The sequence below is a fragment of the Eurosta solidaginis genome, chromosome 4, assembly GCF_040869045.1.
Source record: "Eurosta solidaginis isolate ZX-2024a chromosome 4, ASM4086904v1, whole genome shotgun sequence".
Lineage (NCBI taxonomy): Eukaryota > Metazoa > Arthropoda > Insecta > Diptera > Tephritidae > Eurosta > Eurosta solidaginis.
The window spans coordinates 142615932-142636941 of record NC_090322.1 but is presented as its reverse complement, the minus strand read 5'-3'; the positions used below and the strand labels follow the sequence as shown (position 1 = coordinate 142636941).

The following is a 21010-nucleotide window of genomic DNA, read 5'->3' as shown; positions in this document are numbered from 1 at the left end:
TGTCACTCCATAACTCGAGAACGGCTTGACAGATTGCCATGAAATTTTTAGGAAAGATACAGGAAGGAGAGATGATGGTTAGTTGATTTTGAAATCCCAAATCGGTTTAGCCATATATATATAAAAATCAAATTCTGTGTGTGTGTGTGTTCGCTATGGAAACGTATTTCCCACACATCAATCATCACCAAATTTTGGTTATGGGTTCCTTCGATCAACGGGAAGGTTTTAGGCAAAAAATAATTTCGATATATAAAAGGGGCGTGATACCTCCCATACAAATGGAATCTTTGGTACTGCATACCTTTGAAGGTATACATGCCAGACCATTGAAATTCAATGAGGAGTTATATGAGGTCAATCCCTAACACCACCAAGAAAATGCGGAATTTGGAGAATGGGGGCGTGGCACCTCCCATACAAATGGAATCTTTAGTAATGCATAACTTTGAAGGTATACATGCCAGAACATTGAAATTCAATGAAGAGTTATATGAGGTCGATCCCTAACACCACCAAGAAAATGCGGAATTTGGAGAAAGGGGCGCGGCACCTCCCATACAAATGGAATCTTTAGTAATGCATAACTTTGAAGGTATACATGCCAGGACATTGAAATTCAGTAAAGAGTAATACGAGGTCAATCCCTAACACCACCAAGAAAAGGCGGAATTGGGAAAAAGGGGGCGTGGAACCTCCCATTCAAATGGAATCTTTGGCACTGCATAACTTTGAAGGTATACATACCAGAACATTGAAATGCAGTAAGGAGTTATATGAGGTCAATCCCTAACACCACCAAGAAAATATGGAATTGGGGAAAGGGGGCGTGGAACCTCCCATTCAAATGGAATCTTTGGTACTGCATAACTTTGAAGGTATACATGCCGGAACATTGAAATTCAATGAGGAGTTATATGAGGTCAATCCCTAACACCACCAAGAAAATGCGGAATTTGGAGAATGGGGGCGTGGCACCTCAGATACAAATGGAATCTTTAGTAATGCATAACTTTGAAGGTATACATGCCAGAACATTGAAATTCAATGAAGAGTTATATGAGGTCGATCCCTAACACCACCAAGAAAATGCGGAATTTGGAGAATGGGGGCGTGGCACCTCCCATACAAATGGAATCTTTAGTAATGCATAACTTTGAAGGTATACATACCAGAACATTGAAATGCAGTAAGGAGTTATATGAGGTCAATCCCTAACACCACCAAGAAAATATGGAATTGGGAAAAGGGGGCGTGGAACCTCCCATTCAAATGGATTCTTTGGTACTGCATAATTTTGAAGGTATACATGCCGGAACATTGAAATTCAGTAAGAAGTTATTTGAGGTCAATCCTTAACACCATCAAGAAAATATGGAATTGGGAAAAAGGGGGCGTGGCACCTCCCATACAAATGGAATATATTATACTGCATATATCTGGATGTCGTAATGGTAGGATAATTAAAATTGGTAAGGAGCTATGTGACGTTAAGTCCTAAAACCTCCAGTAAAATGTGGAATAGGGAAAAACTATGGCTGCCGTACAAACTTAAGTTATTTTAACACCTAAAGTTTGACTGCATTGTTGAGTTAACTGTTATGCCTTTTGAACGTTTAATAATCTGCAGCTGTTAAAAAAATTTTTTAGCTTCAGTCTATCTACATCTTCTATAAAAATCAAATTCTGTGTGTGTGCTCCCTATGAAAACGTGTTTGCTATACTTCGATCTTCACCAAATTTTGGCTCGAGGTTCATTCGATCAAGACGAAAGTTTTTCATATTTCAGAATTAAGAATTTTAAATTTAAATGTTTTTGTTTTTTGGCTATGCGAAAGAACTATCTTAGCTCCCAAAAATTATCATGTTAACAAAATCAATGATCGCTTTCAAAATCAATTTCCTGGCGAAGTGACGAAATATAAATCGATCGAGACAGTTACAGATGAAGATAAAATTGTGAATTATCCAAATGAATTTCTATACTCCTTAGAACCAAAAGGAATGCCTGCGCATATATCAACTTTGAAAATTGGCTCACCAGTCATGCTTCTTCGGAATGTAATCAAAGCAAGAATCATCAGCGGTAAAAGCAATACAATAATATAAAATAAGATACAATAAGATACAAGAATAAAATGTTTTAACAGAAAATTTCTCCAAATATGCGTACAAAATTCAATTCAATTTACAGAACAATAAATTAAATTATCAACAAACAAAACAGAAACAAGTAAGGAAGGTTAAGTTCGGGTGTAACCGAACATTACATACTCAGTTGAGAGCTACGATGACAACATAAGGGAAAATAACCATGTAGGAAAATGAACCGAGGGAAACCCTGGAATGTGTTTATATGACATGGGTATCAAATGGAAGGTATTAAACAGTATTTTAAAAGGGAGTGGGCCATAGTTCTATTGGTGGACGCCATTTAGGGATATCGCCATAAAGGTGGACCAGGGGTGACCCTAGAATTTGTTTGTACAATATGGGTATCAAAAGAAAGGTGTTAAAGAGTATTTTATGAGGGAGTGGGCCATAGTTCTATAGGTGGACGCCATTTAGGGATATAGCCATAAAGGTGGACCAGGGGTGACCCTAGAATTTGTTTGTACGATATGGGTATCAAATGAAAGGTGTTAATGAGATTTTAAAAGGGAGTTATGCTTAGTTCCACAGGTTGACGCCGTTTCGAGATATCGCCATAAAGGTGGACCAGGTGTGACCCTAGAATTTGTTTGTACGATATGGGTATCAAATGAAAGGTGTTAAAGAGTATTTTATGAGGGAGTGGGCCATAGTTCTATAGGTGGACGCCATTTAGGGATATAGCCATAAAGGTGGACCAAAGGTGACCCTAGAATTTGTTTGTAAAATATGGGTATCAAAAGAAAGGTGTTAATGAGATTTTAAAAGGGAGTTATGCTTAGTTCCACAGGTTGACGCCGTTTCGAGATATCGCCATAAGGGTGGACCAGGTGTGACCCTAGAATTTGTTTGTACGATATGGGTATCAAATGAAAGGTGTTAAAGAGTATTTTATGAGGGAGTGGGCCATAGTTCTATAGGTGGACGCCATTTAGGGATATAGCCATAAAGGTGGACCAGGGGTGACCCTAGAATTTGTTTGTACGATATGGGTATCAAATGAAAGGTGTTAATGAGATTTTAAAAGGGAGTTATGCTTAGTTCCACAGGTTGACGCCGTTTCGAGATATCGCCATAAAGGTGGACCAGGTGTGACCCTAGAATTTGTTTGTACGATATGGGTATCAAATGAAAGGTGTTAAAGAGTATTTTATGAGGGAGTGGGCCATAGTTCTATAGGTGGACGCCATTTAGGGATATAGCCATAAAGGTGGACCAGGGGTGACCCTAGAATTTGTTTGTACGATATGGGTATCAAATGAAAGGTGTTAATGAGATTTTAAAAGGGAGTTATGCTTAGTTCCACAGGTTGACGCCGTTTCGAGATATCGCCATAAAGGTGGACCAGGTGTGACCCTAGAATTTGTTTGTACGATATGGGTATCAAATGAAAGGTGTTAAAGAGTATTTTATGAGGGAGTGGGCCATAGTTCTATAGGTGGACGCCATTTAGGGATATAGCCATAAAGGTGGACCAAAGGTGACCCTAGAATTTGTTTGTAAAATATGGGTATCAAAAGAAAGGTGTTAATGAGATTTTAAAAGGGAGTTATGCTTAGTTCCACAGGTTGACGCCGTTTCGAGATATCGCCATAAGGGTGGACCAGGTGTGACCCTAGAATGCGTTTGTACAATATGGGTATCAAACGAAAGATGTTAATGAGTATTTTATGAGGGAGTGGGCCATAGTTCTATAGGTGGATGCCATTTAGGGATATAGCCATAAAGGTGGACCAGGGGTGACCCTAGAATTTGTTTGTACAATATGGGTATCAAAAGAAAGGTGTTAATGAGATTTTAAAAGGGAGTTATGCTTAGTTCCACAGGTTGACGCCGTTTCGAGATATCGCCATAAAGGTGGACCAGGTGTGACCCTAGAATTTGTTTGTACGATATGGGTATCAAATGAAAGGTGTTAAAGAGTATTTTATGAGGGAGTGGGCCATAGTTCTATAGGTGGACGCCATTTAGGGATATAGCCATAAAGGTGGACCAAAGGTGACCCTAGAATTTGTTTGTAAAATATGGGTATCAAAAGAAAGGTGTTAATGAGATTTTAAAAGGGAGTTATGCTTAGTTCCACAGGTTGACGCCGTTTCGAGATATCGCCATAAGGGTGGACCAGGTGTGACCCTAGAATGCGTTTGTACAATATGGGTATCAAACGATAGATGTTAATGAGTATTTTATGAGGGAGTGGGCCATAGTTCTATAGGTGGACGCCATTTAGGGATATAGCCATAAAGGTGGACCAGGGGTGACCCTAGAATTTGTTTGTACAATATGGGTATCAAAAGAAAGGTGTTAATGAGATTTTAAAAGGGAGTTATGCTTAGTTCCACAGGTTGACGCCGTTTCGAGATATCGCCATAAAGGTGGACCAGGTGTGACCCTAGAATTTGTTTGTACGATATGGGTATCAAATGAAAGGTGTTAAAGAGTATTTTATGAGGGAGTGGGCCATAGTTCTATAGGTGGACGCCATTTAGGGATATAGCCATAAAGGTGGACCAAAGGTGACCCTAGAATTTGTTTGTAAAATATGGGTATCAAAAGAAAGGTGTTAATGAGATTTTAAAAGGGAGTTATGCTTAGTTCCACAGGTAGACGTCGTTTCGAGATATCGCCATAAAGGTGGACCAGGTGTGACCCTAGAATTTGTTTGTACAATATGGGTATCAAATTAAAGGTATTAATGAGGGTTTTAAAAGGGAGTGGTGGTAGTTGTATAGGTGGTGGCCTTTTCGAGATATCGCCATAAAGGTGGACCAGGGGTGACTCTAGAATTTGTTTGTACGATATGGTTATCGAATGAAAGGTGTTAATGAGTATTTTAAAAGGGAGTAATCCTTAGTTCCATAGGTGGACGCCGTTTCAAGATATCGCCATTGAGGTGGACCAGGGGTGACTCTAGAATTTGTTTGTACAATATGGGTATCAAAAGAAAGGTGTTAATGAGTATTTTAAAAGGGAGTGGGCCTTAGTTCTATAGGTGGACGCCGTTTCGAAATATCGCCATAAAGGTGGACCAGGGGTTACTCTAGAATTTGTTTGTACGATATGGGTATCAAATTAAAGTTATTAATGAGAGTTTTAAAAGGGAGTGGTGGTAGGTATATATGTGAAGGCGTTTTCCAGATATCGACCAAAATGTGGACCAGGGTGACCCAGAACATCATCTGTTAGATACCGCTAATTTATTTATATATATAATACCTGCCAAGATTTTAAGGGTTTTTTATTTCGTCCTGCAGAAATTTTTCATTTTCTTCTACTTAATATGGTAGGTGTCACAACCATTTTATAAAGTTTTTTCTAAAGTTATATTTCGCGTCAATAAACCAATCCAATTACCTCACCATGTTTCATCCCTTTTTTCGTATTTGGTATAGAATTATGGAATTTTTTTCATTTTTCGTAATTTTCGATATCGAAAAAGTGGGCGGCGTGGTCATTGTCGGATTTCGTTCAGTTTTCATACCAAGATAAAGTGAGTTCAAGTAAGTACGTAAACTAAGTTCATTAAAGATATGTCGATTTTTGCTCAAGTTATCGTGTAAACGGCCATGCGGAAGGACAGACGAACGTCTGTGTATAAAAATTGGACGTGGCATCAACCGATTTCGCCCGATCTATGCCCCTACCAAATTTCAAAAGGATTGGTTAATTTTTGTTCGACTTATGGCGTTAAAAGTATCCTAGACAAATTAAATGAAAGAGGGCGGAGCCACGCCCATTTTGAAATTTTTTTTATTTTTGTATTTTGTTGCAACATATCATTACTGGAGTTGAATGTTGACTTAATTTACTTATATACTGTAAAGATATTAAATTTTTTGTTAAAATTTTACTTTAAAAACATTTTTTTTTAAAGTGGGCGTGGTCCTTCTCCGATTTTGCTAATTTTTATTAGGCGTACATATAGTAATAGGAGTAACGTCCCTGCCAAATTTCATCATGATATCTTCAACGACTGACAAATTACAGCTTACAAAAGTTTTAAATTACCTTCTTTTAAAAGTGGGCGGTGCTACGCCCATTGTCCAAAATTTTACTAATTTTCTATTCTGCGTCATAAATTCAACTCATCTACCAAGTATCGTCGCTTTATCTGTCTTTGGTAATGAATTATCGTTATGGTATAGTCCGATATCGTTCATTTTAAATAGCGATCTGAGATGAGTGCCCAGGAACCTACATACCAAATTTCATCAAGATACCTCAAAATTTACTCAAGTTATCGTGTTAACGGACGGACGAACGGACATGGCTCAATCAAATTTTTTTCCGATCCTGATTATTTTGATATATGGAAGTCTATATCTATCTCGATTCCTTTATATATGTACAACCAACCGTTATCCAATCAAACTTAATATACTCTGTGAGCTCTGCTCAACTGAGTATAAAAATAACGCAACATCCATTCGATCTCGGGCGTTATAACGTGCGCCTGGTAAAGCTAGTTTTACTATAAATTTTAAAATCTAAGCCTACTTGGTCAACCGCGAGTAGGGCATTGCTCAATAGCAATGTTAAGCTTCTGATAGAAGGGGTGCGGGTTCGAACCTCGCCAAACTTTGTAATTTTTTAAAACTTTTTGTACCTTTCATGAATGTCAAGAATCTCACATTTGTTAATTTCTAGACTTTAACTAAATAAAAACTATAACTTTTTCACACGAAGTGTTTAGTGCATTTATATTTTGTGGTACATGGCTAACTAAAAATATAAACCTGCACTTGAAATATTTGTACATGTGTGTGGAAAGTCGCATAAAAGCATCCATTTGTACGGAAAACCATTCAGTCAGGTGAAACTTCAGCCACGCTATTAATATTAAGAAAAATCAAAAACAAATACTACATTAGTAGTAGTTGTATCAAGGTTTGTTAAAACAACAAACAAAATCTAAACTTCGATCTCCCCAATACTATATAACGTAGAGTGCTCCACCTCCTCCAAAAATCCTATGTTCAAGCCCCGAACAAAGCAACTACAAAAATTTAGAAACAAGTTTTTTCAGTTAGAAAACTTTTAAGCGGAGTCGCCCCTCGGCAGTGATTTCGAGTATATTTCTGCCGTGGAAAATTTCTCAGCGAGAATTCATCTGCCTTACAAATGTCGTTCGGAGGTCGTGTAAAACATGTAGGACCAGTCCCAGCAATTTGTAGGAAAAATTAAAAGGAGCACGACATAAATTGGTAGAGAAGCTAGGCTCAAATTCTCTTCTGGAAATTTACTCTAGTTCATTTATATATTAACATACATATTCCAGGTACTGGTTTAGTCTATATACAACAAGTAAGAACGGGACGTCTGTGCCGAAGACTTCATACCTTTCATGAATGGACCTGAACAATAATATTATCCCATTCGTAATATCCAAATAATCGGCTGTATAAGATAAGAAATGTATAGTGAACAGATGTGCACACCTTAGCGGTTTTTAAGTAAATAAAAAATAGGTAGGTAATTTGTGTGAGGATGCAAAGTTTCACGTTTTAATATATAGTGTATACCCCATATAAACTGTCAGTTCTGCCCCCTTTTTTACGGCTAGAAGCATCAAATTTCGTCAAATACTTACGCTTACGTCATATATTGTTAGTGATTCGTGGTCATAGTTTTGTATGCAGACCACAAAAAACGTGAAACTTTGCATCCTCACACGAATTACCTACCTATTTTTTATTTACTTAAAAACCGCTAAGGTGTGCACATCTGTTTACTATACATTTCTTATCTTATAGCCGATATATAGTATATATCCAACCGATCTCTATAACTTTTTCAGACAACAATATATGCTATATACGTAAGCATCCGGGAAATTTAAAGCCGCTAGCTGTTAAAATGGAGCAGTAATTACGAAAAGTTTCTTATCTGAACAATCAGTTGTGGGAGATATGTGCTATATATACGACCAATCTCATCCATTTTCTCAGACAATAATATGTGCAATATACGAAAGCATATGGTGAAGTTTGAAGCTTCAATATGATAAATTAAGGAAGATATGGCAAAAATTCTCTGTTTTGAAAAATCGGTTATATGGGGGATATATGCTCTAGTGCTCCGATCCGGCCGGTTCCGACAAATGTCTAATCGGACACCTAAATATACGTGCCCACCAAATTTTATCAAGATATCTCAAAAACTGAGGGACTAGTTTGCATACAAACAGACAGACGGATAGATGGACGTGGCTAAATTAACTCAGCTCTTCATCTTGATAATTTCGGTATACTGAATGGTGGGTCGATCTTGAGGCCGCAATATAGGTGGACGGTTGGCGCAGGGGTGCTCAAATGGCGGAAGAGGCGATACATGTGCGGAAGGAGTAAGGTGTGTGGTATACTGTGCTGATCCGGAAATAAGCAGATCCTACATGCCGGATTACTGTAGCGTTTTCCAAGCGGAAATATTAGCCGTAACCAAAGTAGTAGAAACCCTGGAAGATAATAGCTTAAGCTGCAACCGTGTTAACTTTTATATTGACAGTCAAGCAGCAATTAAGGCAATAATGTCACATAGCACATCATCTAAATGGGTGTTAGAGTGTAAGGAGCCCCTGGAGAGAATCGGGACAGGGAGAAGCATACATCTATATTGGGTCCCACGGCATATGGAAATAGATGGGAATGAAAAAGCGGATGAACTAGCTAAGAAGGGCGCATCCCTTGAAGCTTGCTCCGTAGACGTCCCAATTAGACTGGGCGAGATTAAGCCAAGGCGAGAGGTGCACATGATCGACCAAGAAGGAAAGGCGTGGGTTCAAGCGCGGGGCTGTAAAGTGTCGAAGATTATGTGTAGGTCTTACAACCTTAGACTAACAAAGTTGCTTCTATCATTAAAAAGAGAGGACTGTAGACTCATGACGGGTATTTCGACTGGACACTGCCTTCTGACGTCACATGCCTTTAAATTAGGCTTAGTCAGTGATAGCAGATGTAGGAAGTGCGGGCTGGAGGAGGAAACGATCGGGCACGTTCTCTGCGCTTGCCATGCTAAGACTCCAGCTATTAGAAGCGATACAGCTGTCAGATCTAGAAGCAGCAAGTAGCTTAAGTCCTAGGAAGCTTCTAGTATTTGCCAAGAGGACGGAGTTATTTTATAACATATGTCCTGGTGTTTCATAGGGTTTTTCAGTTTGGTTAAAACAAACTTCTGGTAACACTACGGACTCATTCAGTCTATGTGAGGTCCTCATGGACCGGCCAGTTCAACCGAACCTAACCTAATGGTGGGTCTATCTATTTTCCTTTAAGAACTTACAATTTTGAGATTCGTGACGAAGTTAATATACCATTTCATTTTCATGAAAGGTATAAAAATGAACATTCTGTATTTTTTCAGCTATGTAATTAGTATGAAGGAATAAAACAATGGTTACTAAGCTATTTTTGAGAATTATTTGATTTTTCCATTTAGTTTTTCTATACCATATTTTTTAACTTGTTTTTCTCCAGCTGATACTAGTTTCAAATTATTCCACCTTGGTACGTTGAAATGTGATGTATTCAAAATATATTATCATTGAAAGTTAATAAGGAGAGCAGCTCGAAATCGGCGAAAATTAAAGCCCCGTCACATAAGCAGTTTATAGATGCATTTGACTCAATTTTATGCATTATGAGTAGATTGCACGTATTTTTATGAGCGGTAGATTAAGGCGCCATCTGACATGAAAAATTAGCCAAATTGCAAGCTTTTTCTGGAAGCAAAGCTTAAGAAGAATAATTTGACATTTGCTTTGGCTAAGGCACATTTTGCTCGTACTTTTTGCAAGTGAAATTATTTTCCCAATGGTTGGTAACTTTTCTAACATTTTTCGCAATTAAAAACTGCAATATGAAAAATTAATACGACACAAAATATGTTAGCAAGAATTTTTGTTGTATAGGGAGAATATTTATAATAGTGCTTCGCAAAATTTTGTATGTGAATGGGCAAGGCGAAATAAACTTCAATAGCAAAATCTGAAGTTCCTTTATATTTATTAACGCAACATCTTGGTTGATTGTGGCGATGTTACTGAAATGCATAGGCTTGTGAAACACATCTATATAAAAAATTTCATTGTGCTGCAGCCCTTACGGTATTCCATGGATTACTCGTACTATAGGCTTTGTCACTGTACTTCTAAGGCCCGGTTTATCAGTACAAGTTCAACTCAGTTTGTCAGTTAACCTACGCTTAAACTTATTCTGCAGTTTTTCTGTCTACTTTAACTGAAGTTTAAGCTAAGTTTAAGTGGCCGATCTGCAAGGGTTAAACTATAGTTAACCTATCAGTTATTTGCGTTCGTACGAAATGGCGTCGAACATACCCAACAAGCATTTGGGCTTGAGTACCATTAGAGCTCATGCTGATAACTAGGCAAACTTCTAAAATCTGAAGAGTTGTTTCAAAACAGTGGCTCAACGCGTTACTATTTTAATTAGCGAGCTTTGCTCATATTGCTTTATACAATGGTTTTTATACTCAGTTGAGCAGAGCTCACAGAGTATATTAAGTTTGATTGGATAACGGTTGGTTGTACATATATAAAGGAATCGAGATAGATATAGACTTCCATATATCAAAATAATCAGGATCGAAAAAAAATTTGATTGAGCCATGTCCGTCCGTCCGTCCGTCCGTTAACACGATAACTTGAGTAAATTTTGAGGTATCTTGATGAAATTTGGTATGTAGGTTCCTGAGCACTCATCTCAGATCGCTATTTAAAATGAACGATATCGGACTATAACCACGCCCACTTTTTCGATATCGAAAATTTCGAAAAACCGAAAAAGTGCGATAATTCATTACAAAAGACCGATAAAGCGACGAAACTTGGTAGATGAGTTGAACTTATGACGCAAAATAGAAAATTAGTAAAATTTTGGACAATGGGCGTGGCACCGCCCACTTTTAAAAGAAGGTAATTTAAAACTTTTGCAAGCTGTAATTTGGCAGTCGTTGAAGATATCATGATGAAATTTGGCAGGAACGTTACTCTTATTACTATATGTACGCTTAGTAAAAATTAGCAAAATCGGAGAAGGACCACGCCCACTTTTAAAAAAAAATTTTTTTTAAAGTAAAATTTTAACAAAAAATTTAATATCTTTACAGTATATAAGTAAATTATGTCAAGATTCAACTCCAGTAATGATATGGTGCAACAAAATACAAAAGTAAAAGAAAATTTAAAAATGGGCGTGGCTCCGCCCTTTTTCATTTAATTTGTCTAGGATACTTTTAACGCCATAAGTCGAACAAAAATTAACCAATCCTTGTGAAATTTGGTAGGGGCATAGATTTTATGGCGCTAACTGTTTTCTGTGAAAATGGGCGAAATCGGTTGATGTCACGCCCAGTTTTTATACACAGTCGTCCGTCTGTCCTTCCGCATGGCCGTTAACACGATGACTTGAGCAAAAATCGATATATCTTAACTGAACTTAGTTCACCTACTTATCTGAAGTCACTTTATCTTGGTATGAAAAATGAACGAAATCCGACAATGACCACGCCCACTTTTTCGATATCGAAAATTACGAAAAATTAAAAAATGCCATAATTTTATACCAAATACGAAAAAATGGATGAAACATGGTAAGGTAATTGGATTGTTTTATTGACGCGAAATATAACTTCAGAAAAAACTTTATAAAATGGTTGTGACACCTACCATATTAAGTAGAAGAAAATGAAAAAGTTCTGCAGGGCGAAATAAAAAACCCTTAAAATCTTGGCAGGTATTACATATATAAATAAATTAGCGGTATCCAACAGATGATGTTCTGGGTCACCCTGGTCCACATTTTGGTCGATATCTGGAAAACGCCTTCACATATACAACTACCACCACTCCCTTTTAAAACTCTCATTAATACCTTTAATTTGATACCCATATCGTACAAACTTATTCTAGAGTCACCCCTGGTCCACCTTTATGGCGATATTTCGAAAAGGCGAACACCTATAGAACGAAGGCCCACTCCCTTTTAAAAATACTCATTAACACCTTTCATTTGATACCCATATCGTACAAACAAAGTCTAGAGTCACCCCTGGTCCACCTTTATTGCGATACCTCGAAAATGCGTCCACCTATAGAACTAAGGCCCACTCCCTCTTAAAATACTCATTAACTCCTTTCGTTTGATACCCATATTGCACAAACGAATTCTAGAGTCACCCCTGGCCCACCTTTATGGCGATATCTCGAAACGGCGTCCACCTATAGAACTAAGGCCCACTCCCTTTTAAAATACTCATTAACACCTTTCGTTTGATGCCCATATTGTGCAAACAAATTCTAGGGTCACCCCTGGTCCACCTTTATGGCGATATCTCGAAACGGCGTCCACCTATGGAACTAAGGATTACTCCCTTTTAAAATGCTCATTAACACCTTTCATTTGATACCCATATCGTACAAACGCATTCTAGAGTCACCTCTGGTCCATCTTTACGGCGATATCTCGAAAAGGCGTCCATCTATAGAACTTAGGTCCACGCCCTTTTAAAATACTCATTAATACCTTTCATTTGATACCCATATCGTACAAACGCATTCTAGAGTCAACCCTGATCCACCTTTATGGCTATATCCCTAAATGGCGTCCACCTATAGAACTATGGCCCACTCCCTCATAAAATACTCTTTAATGCCTTTCATTTGATATACATGTCATACAAACACATTCCAGGGTTTCCCTCGGTTCATTTTCCTACATGGTTATTTTCCCTTATGTTGTCACCATAGCTCTCAACTGAGTATGTAATGTTCGGTTACACCCGAACTTACCCTTCCTTACTTGTTGTAATTGATATTAGAGAAAAATTGTAAGTTTACAAACGGCGATGGTTACTAGGACATGTTTCTGAATTTCACTTCTTCTTGAGCTTTTCGGGAGCTGAGCGTTGAACTCGAATCTCCAACATTCATATCAGTGCAAAGGTAGATCCCTTTAGCTGCTAAGCCATATGAATGTCCCGTTGTTCGCTGTACAATTGGTCTCTAAGAGTTGCCTTTTTGTTTATATTCCTTTTGATCACCATGTAGGCACATACACTCTGTATGTAGTTTATTCCTAATGGTGTGGATATGATTTTTAGGCGCGCTTTTGAAAGCTTAGTAACATTTGTTCGGATTTTTTATATATTTCGCCGGAGAATTTTTTTCCATGTTTGTTGGGTAAACAAAATCCAGCTGTTGCCGTGTCTAAAAATTATCTAGATAATAAAACAAGTAAGGAAGGTTAAGTTCGGGTGTAACCGAACATTACATACTAAGTTGAGAGCTATGGTGACAACATAAGGGAAAATGAACCGAGGGAAACCCTGGAATGTGTTTGTATGACATGTGTATCAAATGAAAGGCATTAAAGAGTATTTTATGAGGGAGAGGGCCATAGTTCTATAGGTGGACGCCATTTAGGGATATCGCCATAAAGGTGGATCAGGGTCGACTCTAGAATTTGTTTGTACGATATGGGTATCAAATGAAAGGTGTTAATGACTATTTTAAAAGGGAGTGATCCTTAGTTCCATAAGTGTACGCCGTTTCGAGATATCGCCATAAAGGTGGACCAGGAGTGACCCTAGAATTTGTTTGTACGATATGGGTATCAAATTAAAGGTATTAATGAGGGTTTAAAAAGGGAGCGGTGGTAGTTGTATAGGTGGTCGCTTTTTCGAGATATCGCCATAAAGGTGGACCAGGGGTGGCTTTAGAATGCGTTTGTAAAATATGGGTATCAAACGAAAGGTGTTAATGAGTATTTTAAAAGGGAGTGGGCCTTAGTTCTATAGGTGGGCGCCGTTTCGAAATATCGCCATAAAGGTGGACCAGGGGTGACTCTAGAATGTGTTTGTACGATATGGGTATCAAATTAAAGGTATTCATGAGGGTTTTAAAAGGGAGTGGGGTAGTTGTATAGGTGGTCGCCTTTTCAAGATATCGCCATAAAGGTGGACCAGGGGTGACCCTAGAACACGTTTGTACAATATGGGTATCAAATGAAAGGTGTTAATGAGTATTTTAATAGGGCGTGGGGCTTAGTTCTATAGGTGGGCGCCGTTTCGAAATATCGCCATAAAGGTGGACCAGGGGTGACTCTAGAATGTGTTTGTACGATATTGGTATCAAATTAAAGGTATTAATGAGAGTTTTAAAAGGGGTGGTGGTAATTGTATATGTGAAGGCGTTTTCCAGATATCGACCAAAATGTGGACCAGGGTGACCCAGAACATCATCTGTTAGATACCGCTAATTTATTTATATATATAATACCTGCCAAGATTTTAAGGGTTTTTTATTTCGCCCTGCAGAACTTTTTCATTTTCTTCTACTTAATATGGTAGGTGTCACAACCATTTTATAAAGTTTTTTCTAAAGTTATATTTCGCGTCAATAAAACAATCCAATTACCTTACCATGTTTCATCCATTTTTTCATATTTGGTATAAAATTATGGCATTTTTTCATTTTTCGTAATTTTCGATATCGAAAAAGTGGGCGTGGTCATTGTCGGATTTCGTCCATTTTTCATACCAAGATAAAGTGCGTTCAGATAAGTACGTGAAATAAGGTCAGTAAAGATATGTCGATTTTTGCTCAAGTTATCGTGTTAGCGGCCATGCGGAAGGACAGACGGACGACTGTGTATAAAAACTGGGCGTGGCTTCAACCAATTTCGCCCATTTTCACAGAAAACAGTTAACGTCGTAAAATCTATGCCCCTACCAAATTTCAAAAGGATTGGTAAATTTTTGTTCGACTTATGGCTTTAAAAGTATCCTAGACCAATTAAATGAAAAAGGGCGGAGCCACGCCCATTTTGAAAATTTCTTTTATTTTTGTATTTTGTTGCACCATATCATTACTGGAGTTGAATGTTGACATAATTTACTTATATACTGTAAAGATATTACATTTTTTGTTAAAATTTTACTTTAAAAAAATTTTTTTTTAAAAGTGGGCGTGGTCCTTCTTCGATTTTGCTAATTTTTATTAAGCGTACATATAGTAATAGGAGTAACGTTCCTCCTAAATTTCATCATGATATCTTCAACGACTGCCAAATTACAGCTTGCAAAAACTTTAAATTACCTTCTTTTAAAAGTGGGCGGTGACACGCAATTGTCCAAAATTTTACTAATTTTCTATTCTGCGTCATAAGTTCAACTCACCTGCCAAATTTCATCGCTTTATCTGTCTTTGGTAATGAATTATTGCACTTTTTCGGTTTTTAGAAATTGTTGATATCGAAAAAGTGGGCATGGTTATAGTCCGATATCGTTCATTTTAAATAGCGATCTGAGATGAGTTCTCAGGAACCTACATACCAAATTTCACCAAGATACCTCAAAATTTACTCAAGTTGTCGTGTTAACGGATAGACGGACGGACATGGCTCAATTAAATTTTTGTTTGATCCTGACGATTTTGATACTTGGAAGTCTATATCTATCTCGATTTCTTTATACCTTTACAACCAACCGTTATCCAATCAAACTTAATATACTCTGTGAGCTCTGCTCAACTGAGTATAAAAACCAATGTTGCCGCACAAAACAGCCTTTGGGGTATCAAAGGCGGCCTTGAACTGTGATTGAAAAACTGTTAAGTAGTTTAACTGGAGTTTAAATTTGACTACCCTGCAAAAATCGTTGGACCATGTGGTCCACTGGAGTACTTACCATTGTACTCCACTGTAATGCAGCGATGGACCAACTCATGTTTCTACACGAACATGTTGTAAGCCGATCATTGCTCGTTTTTAACGATTGTAATCACTACACGATGTTTATTGGACTGTGGGTACTCCATGGATTACTCTGATGTAATGCGGAGCTGGAGTATATGGTCCAGTCCTAGGACATCGCAATGTTAATTGGACCATATTTTTTGTATGAATTGTGGTTAATTTTGGAGCACTCGGTTGGCCCATAGCGAGTACTCCATACATGCATGCATGGAGTACTCGCGTTTTTTGCAGGGTAGACTTTAAGCAAACTTAGTTTAAGCTTAGCTTAACCAACTATTGATAAACCGGGCCTAATGCTAGGTACAAACACATACCAAATTGGCAATTTATTCCATTTGGGCAATTTATTACGCAATTTCTCATATAATAAATTGTAATAATAAATTGCCAATTTGAAAAAAATTGCGTAATAAATTGTTTCAAACTGCAAATGCAACCTTGTAAAGTGTGTTTATTGAGTAGATTTAAACGTCAGTTTACGCATGGCGCAACTATATGGTTGGCTCATCTCATCAGCTGTTTTTATTTTTTTTCATTTCACTGCAGTTCCCTAAGAAGAAAATGGCAAACTAAAAATGAAACCAAAACATTGAACACATTTTCTAACAACACACAAAAATTCCAAAGTTTTATGTTTTCATTCCATTCCATTCACCTAATATCAACACGTACATTTTGAGTCTTAAAAAAGGTATGTTGTTGCTGTAGAGATGAGCCCACCAGCTATCAAATTACTATTGTGTAAGCTAAATTGAGTTGTATGAACACCACTCAATTAAAATCGAAATTGCCTCAATTTATTTTTCTGTTTGAACATAGTATAAGCCAGTGGTCGCCAGCTAGTGAAATAATGAATCGCGCTCACTTCACACACATTACTATTCTCTCTCGTTTAGTATTTGCTGAACAACTAGAGTAGCAACATCAGAGGAGAGTATTGTTTATTTGCGTATTTGTGAAAAGATATTTTGCAAACAAATGCCTATGCATATAATATTTTATTAGTTAAATATGAGCAATATACTTTGTTTAAATTTTTTATTGGAACCAAGCAATAAAATAGTATTTGTATTGTATATTTGCATACTAATTTTTGTTTATTTGCGCATTTGTGAAAAGATATTTTGCAAACAAACGCCTATGCACATAATGTTTTATTAGTTAAATATGAGCAATATACTTTGCTTAAATTTTTTGTTAGAACCAAGCAATAAAATTGTACATATATGTATGTATTGCATATTGCGTACTATTTTTTGAGTGTTACCAAACACGCGTGCATACGTCCTACCTCTCCGCCGCTGTATCCAAGTGTGTCAGTTTTGAAACTAATCAATCAACCCGTGCTATCCTTACTGAAGCGAAACCATCCGTGTGAATCCAGTCTGCATAATTGTGCTATGAAATGACGACCTCTGATTTAGATTGTACTATATTTACCGTTGTTTAATGGTAGCGTGCTTCGCCTACCACACCGAAGATCCAGGGTTCACGCCCCGTGCAAAGCAACATCAAAATTTTAGAAATAAGGTTTTTCAATTAGAAGATATTTTTTCTAAGCGGGCTTACCCCTCGGCAGTATTTGGTAAGCACTCCGAGTGTATTTCTGCCATGAAAAGTTCTGAGGAAAAATTAAAAAAGGGGCACGATGCAAATTGGAAGAGATGCTCCGCCTAAAGGTTCATTTTCTATGTTTCGGGAGCCATAACTCGAAGAAAAATTTACATATCGTAAGAAAATTGGGTAAACATATTTTCCTTATAGCAGGAAATATTTATAGAAAAAATGGACAAGATCGGTTAAAGACCACGCCCACTTTTATATAAAAGATTTTTAAAAGCGTCATAGACGAAATAATAAGCTATATATTAGCAAAAAAGAGCTTTGTATCAATAGAATTTTACTTTCTATATTGAATAATAACATTAAATTGGAAAACGATAAAATTTTTGAAAATGGGTGTGGCACCGCCCCTTTTATGACTAAGCCATTTTCTATGTTTCGGGAGCTATAACTCGAAGAAAAATTTACTTATCGTAAGAAAATTGGGTACACATATTTTCCTTATAGCAGAAAATATTTCTAGTAAAACTGGTCGGGATCCGTTAAAGACCACGGCAACTTAGATATAAGTCGTAGACTAGAATGATAAGTTATAACTTAGCAAAAATTGTTTTCAATAAATGATATTTCACTTATCAACTTATCGACTATATGTTCCAAATATGAAATAAAATCGGACCACAAATACGAGTATTTTTAATATCTCGATCCTTGCCGAACTTAGTCGGATTTTGTTTCATAAAGCGATTTCTATTTCTGTATGTAATGCGTATTCCAACTATGAGCCAAATCGGAGCACAAATACGATTTTTTTTGAATATCTCGATACCTGCGCCACCTAGCGGCAATTTTTACATAGGTCGCTTTCTATACATGTATGTACTGTGTGTTCCAAATATGAGCCAAATCGGACCACAAATACGATTTTTTTGAATATATCGATCCTTGCGCCACCTAGCGGCATTTTTTCATAGGTCGCTTTGTATTCCTGTATGTATTATGTGTTCCAAATATGAGCCAAATCGGACCACAAGTACGATTTTTTTTAAATATTTGCGCCACATATCGGAGTTTTTTTTCTTATTATTGCATTGTCATCGGGTTCTGAACTATACTCCAAGTTTGAAGCTTGTAGCTTATTGGGAAGTTACTTAAATTTTAATTACAAAATTCGTAAACAACCGCACACAGAGTCAAGCTAAATAAAACCGTTTAAAAATTAAAAAAAGCGCTTTTTTCAAATTCGATTACAAATACAACAATTCCGGAATGCGTAATCTAGGTTCATTTGGTTATGGTACTGTCTCTTAATAAGATAGTTCTTCGCTGGTTTGGAACTAGTGCGGGAAGTAATGCCCACATGTGTTTCTGTTTTCAAAATATTAGTTTGATTAGTTGCCAAAGCAGTTATTCAACTTTTATGGGTAATATTTTAAATAATCAACACATAGTTACAAAACCAAAAAATCAACAACCGTGAAAATGTCAATTTCATTACATAAACAACGTATACGCTGATCACAACTCAAATTCATACCTACGATTTCATTTTAAACATTTTACCATTGTTTGTAAAAATAATTTCCTTGGTTGCGACGTGATTCAATTATGATTTTCATCTTTCAGCTATGACAGATGAAAACTACAAATGGTAATGTTGAGTGAGTAAGACGTAAAGTGAAACATTGAAAAACAATTTTAATAATCAGTAACAATAACGTAAAGCAATTTATGAGAAAAAAAACGTGCCGTGCAGAAAGCATTCGGGCATTGCACTTTAATTACTCTTTGAAACTCACCGAAACAGAAACTAAAGCAGGTAATTTCATTACGGTGAGCTTGTTTGATGGTCTATCTGCTATAGCTTAAAAGGTTGTTGCTTTTTTGTGATGACGGTTGAGCCCGAACGTTGACTTCATGCATAATGATTCGAGGACGTTCGGTTCGTCCCTGAAGACCTTCACTTAACAGATATGAACAACTATGTTAGAAAAAAGTCTTAATACTTGGCCATAATCTTTATGGATTCTGCAGCTCCATGCTTCAATATACGGACACTTTTCCTGCTTGATTGATCATATGCAACTCCTATATCCTCTTAATTCCTCTCAAACGGATTAAAGCGCCGAACGCAACTTGCATTTGAAGGACTGGAACAACTAATTGAAGCCATTCTTAGATCGTCTTATTACAATGTAACACCATGGTACCATCTTGGCAGTATGGCCCCGTTTGTTTGTTAATAGGTATATAAGACAGGGACTGCTTGTTAACCTTGTTCATCTTCTTTAGAACAATGGCGTTAGCTCCATTTCGAATTTTCAGGTAAGCCGGGGTCTCGTAGCAATATACCTTTATCTTATCAAATACTGCGCATTTTCTTGGTATACTATCAGTATTTTTCTCCTCTTTATTCCATTAGAGACCTGCTTTGCGAGTCGAAGAGACGTGAGTGTTGTCAGTACAGATAATATGCATTAGAGTTCTCTTCAGCCGTCTTCCTCATCCTGCTTGGATCTTTCTTCTCCACAATCGATGTTTGCTAGTAACAAAGTCAGCGAATTTCTTTCGACCCGATTCCACTGTCTCACGGGCCCATACCAAGCGCTCGCTGTCTATTGGGTGGACGACAACTCATAAGTTCTGCACAATTCTTAATGCTAGCCGGTATTGTGAGAAGACTCTCTTCCGCTTTCTGTTTCATTTTCGTCACTGTTTAAGTGACTTAAACTATGAACATTTTTCGTTCGTTTGTTTCATTAGCCATTGAGTGTGCTTGTAATTCTCAACTGGTTAGTGAAATATTCTAAAGACATAGTTTAAGTTTTTTATCCCAAAGCGGGGTTTTTCAAAGCAAAACAAGGTGGCTCAACCCGCAGCCAATACCTTGAAGCCCCCCAGTGCTCGCCCCAATGAATAAATACAAGGTGTAACAGGTGCATAGCAACTTCCCTCTCTAAAATAACACACAGTCCACTTAAATAATATAATAGCAAAAAAACTATTCGCCTGCCGAATCACCAAAGCTTAGACAGTCACAGCTCTAGTTCTTTGGGTTGCAAATGTTCCAAACGGCGCGGTTCGCTCAACACCTTGTATGAGGAGATTTGGCATCTCTTTGTCATCGATATCCCACCGCCCTCCTAAAATTCCTAAATAGGAAAGCAACATTTTTCATGCCATATATAAGTATATATTTTTTCGTCAAATTATTACCTAAAGAATCGAAATTTAATGCTTGGAAGTCAAAGTCAAATTTTGTATTCACCCGTCTTATATTACGCTCCCGACAAACGGATGTCTCTGAAGCCAACACGTAGTCTTTATCTCATGCATATAGATGTAAATGGGTTTCTAAGACTATCGGCATGTATCCATTTCAACTCAGTTCACACTTTGGTCAAATCTGTTGAAATATCACCCCCCGCCCCACCCCTCTTATATAAGTATTAAAAAACCGTCTATATCAATAGAAAAGCCGGAAACTCTATCCGTTCCAACCAAATATTAAGGATTGTAAAACACTT

General features: G+C 37.2%; 1 protein-coding gene across 6 annotated transcripts in view; it reads right to left on the bottom strand.

The window, feature by feature from the left end:
- Positions 1 to 21010, bottom strand: part of LOC137250411 (carboxypeptidase D) — a 346211-nt gene that overhangs the window by 54488 nt on the left and 270713 nt on the right. The window lies entirely within an intron of this gene.